A 5203-nucleotide genomic window follows, 5' to 3' on the forward strand; every position below is an offset into this window, starting at 1 on the left:
TCTTAGGTCATTTTTCTTCTATACCAAGAACATCCTTTAGTGTTGTCTGCTGGTTTCTTGTTTTTTTGTATTTGAAAAAAAGTTTTTATTTAGTGTTTGGTTGGTTGGTTGGTTGGTTGGTTGGTTGGTTGGTTGGTTGGTTGATTAGTTTTTGTAGAGATGAGGTCTTGCTGTGTTGCCCAAGTTGATCTTAAACTCCTGGACTCAAGTGATCCTCACACTTTGGCCTCCCAAAGTGCTGAGACTACAGGTGTGAGCAACTGTGCCTGGCTTTAATATTTATTTTGAAGTATATTTTTACGGGATGTGGAAGTCTAGGTTGGCAGGTTTTCCCACCATCATTTTGAAGATATGATTGTTTTATGGCTTTCATCGTTTCTGCTGTGAGTGAGTAGTCAGTCACATTGGTGCTCTACTGCAGGTATCTGGGTTTATTTGACTTCTTTCGTATGGTTTTTCCCTTTGTGTTTGAGATTCAGCAGTTATACTCTGATGTGCTTGGGTGTGATTTTCTTGTATTTATCTTGTTTAAGAGTCTCAATATTTCTTCAACCTGTACAGGCCTCAATTTTTTTATTGGTTTTGGAAAATCCTTGGCTATTATCTCTTTAAATATTGCATCTGCCCATTTTCTCTCTCTTCTCCATCTGCATCTCCACTTATATGTAGTTTAGACATTTTTAGTGAGTCTCATTTGTTTTTTTATGCTCGTTTTAGTATTCCCCCTTTTTATTCTCTCCATCTTCAATCTGTCTCTTTCCTCTGACCTGTATTTTAGTTCACTAATTCTGTCTGCACTTATGTATTCTGTTGTTAAATGCATCCTTTGAATTCTTAATTTCAGGTTTTTCCAGTTCTAGAACTTCCCATTTGATTCTTTAGATTTATTTTTAGTTCTTTGCCAAATTTCTCCATCTGAGATTTTCTTTCTATTGTTTTTAATCTGTTATTTTGGGCAGACTTTTAGTTCCTATTTTGGTTTTAATATCAACAGTTGAGGCCGGGTGCAGTGGCTCACGCCTGTAATCCCACCACTTTGGGAGGCCAATGCGGGTGGATCACCTGAGGTCAGGAGTTTGAGACCAGCCTGACCAACATGGAGAAATCCATCTTTACTAAAAATAGAGAAATATTAGCTGGGCGTGGTGGCACATGCCTGTAATCCCAGCTACTGGGGAGGCTGAGGCAGGAGAAATGCTTGAGCCTGGGAGGCAGAGGTTGCGGTGAGCCGAGATTGCACCACTGCACTCCAGCCTGGTCAACAAGAGTGAAACTCCGTCACAAAAAAAAAAAAAGAAGAAAACAACAACAAAAAAGCAGTTGAATACAGAAAATTGCAGCCTCAAATGACAGCTCACCTCTCTTGGTTTGTATGTCTGGCTATTTATTATTCTGTGTCAGAAATTGTATATTAAAATTTATGCAAAAAATTAATTTTGAGGTTCTGGATGACATTATCTTTTTCCACAGGTGATTCCTTCTGCTCCTGACAAACAGGAAAGCTAGGGAAGATCAGTTTAATTCATTTAGGATTTAAGTTTATTCAGTGTTTGGCTTCAGCCTTTGTGAGGTCTGGTCTCTTTCTAATCTACCTTTACTTCTAGAATAGAGCCTGTCAGGTCTCATTCAAAAGCCTAGTGTTTACTGGACTTCTCCTCCTTCTTGGGCCTGGGATTCCAATTTTTGTCTTTCTTGTACCATGAAATATTGAAAACTCTGCTAAGCATTGCACCCTTTGGCTGCTGCTTCCACTTTCAGAAGTGACAAGCACACCAAGGGAAAAAGCAATCCTAAAAAGGGCCTTTCTCCTCCTCACAGATCTTGATCCTGCAAGGTTTTATACCATTGAAAACTTTCTCTTTAAATCAGTTTGCTTGACCAAGCGATACATTACCACATGTAACATAAAGCTTTATTTAATTATCCTTTTTGTTTTCTTAACACACAGGTTCTCACTTTGTTACCCAACTTGGAGTACAATGGTACAATCATACAGCTCACTGCAGCCTCAAACTCCTGGCCTCAAGCTATTCTCCCACCTCAGCCTCCTGAGTAGCTGGGATTACAGGCATAAACCACTGCTCCAAGCTTTAATGATGCTTAATAGTTAAATATGTTAGCCAATCCAATTTCTACAAAGTACAGTTGAAATTTTTAATCTCTCCAATAAATGGTCATACAGTTTCTGCTTAAATATTTTCAGGAAGGACAAGTAGTTATACTCAAGCCAGTCCATTCCATTTTGGGATGGCTATAACTATAGTAATGTCTTATTACATTCAACAATAACAACAATAAAACCCACTTATTTTTTCATAAATTTCTTAGTCCTACTATTAGCTTCTAAAACAACAGAGAACAAATTATTTTCCCTCTTTTCTAATGCATTCTTTAAAAAATATTAGTGTGGCTGTTGCATTCCCTTTTATTTAAAACAAACAAACAAATAAACTACTACTGGCTGAATATTACTAGCTTTTTTTTTTTTTTTTTTTTTTTTTTTAACCTAGTCTCTATCAAGCCAGGCCTTTCCCTGGCTATGATGGTGAGTTATTTTTAGACATATATGTGGGACTTTATATTTAGAACTACTAAATTTCTTTTTTAAAAATTTAGCTTAATATTTCAGTCTATCGAAATCACTTTAAAACTAGGTTTTTGTCATCCCTATAAACTTTGTATCATCTTAAAAGTGCAAACATTCCTCCAAATTCTTAGGGACATTTATAAAGATTGTGGAACATTAAAGTGCCTTGAGTAGATTACTGTGGAAGTTGATGAGAGACTTTTCCAAGCTCGTTCCTCAACCATTAATCACATGTTTGGGCACATTCTACAACTAGATTTAAATCCGCCTAAAATTTATTGTCATTCCTATTTTTCAACCATCTTATTCACAAGAATATTTTCTGTGCCAAAGTCCTTGGAGAAAAAAATTATTATGTCTATAGCTTTCCTATAATCATATCAACTTAGCAATGCTATGAAAAAAAGAAATGAGTTTTATGTGCCATGACTTATACTCAACGAACAAATCACACCAGTTAATCCAGGTTTTCGGAAGGTGGAACACACATTTTTAAATGAATAAATACAAATGGAATAACATGTAGGCTACATGAAAAACTAAGAAAAGACATTATTAGAACTTGGAATTTTATAAATGCTTGTTGAACGTAATAGAAAATTTTACTTACTAGAGTCAACTGAATGAATTACCTAATTATTTTTATTTACTTTATATCTGCATATATTTTCTCTTTCCAATTGGATTGTACTCTAATTATAATTCTTTTGTTCCTCATTCCTACTTCCATCCCCATTATCTAGTGTAATACCAGGTGCATTGTAAGAACTCAGTTGTTGGTTGATTCGCTTTCTACCAATGACATCAGTGAAATGCTTTATTCATTCCTTCAGTAAATATTTATTTATTTATTTATTTATATTTTTTATTTTTGAGACAGAGTCTCACTCTGTCACACAGGCTGAAGTGCAGTGGCATGATCTCGTCTCACTGCAACCTCCGCCTCCTGGGTTCAAGCAATTCTCCTACCTCAGCCTCCCTAGTAGCTGGAATTACAGGCACCCACCACCTTGCCCGGCTAATTTTGTATTTTAGTAGAGGTGGGGTTTCACCATGTTGGCCAGGCTGGTCTTGAACTCCTGACCTCAAGCAATCCACCCGCTTCAGCCTCCCAAAGTACTGGGATTATAGGCGTGAGCCACCGCACCAGGCCAGTAAATATTTATTGAACCCTTAATTTATTCTAGGCATTGTACTAGGAACTGGGCTACCTTAGCACAATGCTCCCAAGTTGCTGTCAGTCCAATACAGAACTGGTGAGCAGACATCCAGACAAGTGGATAGGCACTTAGAATCCCATATATTAAAAAGCTAGTAAGAGATAGATTTCCTTTACTTTTAAAGGCAGATTCTAAATCTAAGAGACCTTTCTAAAGCTAAGGGAAAAATCTCCTTGGCAGCATATATCCACTGAATATTTGAGTTACAATATATTGACAGATTAATTTAAATTTGATCTTTTACCTGGGCTATAATGTCTACCTTCTGCTGCCCCATGAGGTAGGAAAGCATTTTATCACATAAAAAAGTTATTGGTGGGGCATGGTGGCTCACGCCTATAATTCCAGCACTTTGGGAGGCCAAGGCAGGTGGGTCATTTGAGGTCAGGAGTTCGAGAGCAGCATGACCAACATGATGAAACCCCAACTCTACTAAAAATACAAAAATTAGCCGGGAGGCGGACACACGCCTATAATCTCAGCTACTCAGGAGGCTAAGGCACGAGAATCACCTGAACCTGGGAGGCGGAGGTTGCAGTGAGCTGAGATCACGCCACTGCACTCTAGCCTGGGTGACAGAAAGAGACTCTGTCTCAAAAAAAAAAATTTTTTTTTAAGTTATTGATCTTTTTAATCTGTTAGGAAGTAGAAATTGGTGGTGACAAAAGAGTATGTAAGAGATTGCCTGAAACTTTTTAAAAAATATAATCTATGAATATAAAAAAAATGGGCTTGTGAGGGGTTTTCTCACTCTAGGGAGATTTTTCGAGCTATCACTATGTCAACAGAAACAGATGTTTCCCTTTCTTCATATAATGATCAGGCATCCAAACTTACTTGAAAAGCTAGAGAGGTACCATTTGTCTATATTGTAATGGTAGGTTTTGCAGCAAACATTGCATATGGATTATACAGATTGAAGAGCAGGGGAAATAATAAAATGTCCCTTCATCATCATCTGAACCACATGCGTGTGGCAGCCCAAGGCTTTGTTGTAGGATCAGTGACTGTTGGTATGGGTTATTCCATGTATCGGGAATTCTGGGCAAAACCTAAGCTTTAGAAGAAGAGATACTGTCTTGATCTTGTTGGAGGAGCTCGCTTCACTTAAACATCTCATTATCGAAGTTACATATTAATGTTGAAAATAAACTATTTGAGTAGGTTCAGATGATGATAACATGGTATTTTGAATATCGGCTTCCTTTCTTTAGGCTTGATTTGCCTGTGACCGAATTACTAGTAATCACTGGTTTACTAACGAAGTCATTTGGGGGAGTCAAGTTAACTCAAAAGAAACATGTCACCTAAATCCACTTGGTGGTGTTGAAATGTCCAGCTTCTTAAACTGTTTAGATGAAATTAGTTCTAAAGAGGATAGCAGACTAACCCTGAA

At 37.3% G+C, this 5203-nt stretch overlaps 1 pseudogene; it reads left to right on the plus strand.

Annotated features, from left to right (window-relative positions):
• The first annotated feature begins 4585 nt into the window (after window positions 1-4585).
• LOC115899012 lies at window positions 4586-4870 on the plus strand (annotated as a pseudogene).
• Window positions 4871-5203: the final 333 nt, after the last annotated feature.

Source organism: Rhinopithecus roxellana, chromosome 8 (assembly GCF_007565055.1).
Source record: "Rhinopithecus roxellana isolate Shanxi Qingling chromosome 8, ASM756505v1, whole genome shotgun sequence".
Taxonomy (NCBI): domain Eukaryota; kingdom Metazoa; phylum Chordata; class Mammalia; order Primates; family Cercopithecidae; genus Rhinopithecus; species Rhinopithecus roxellana.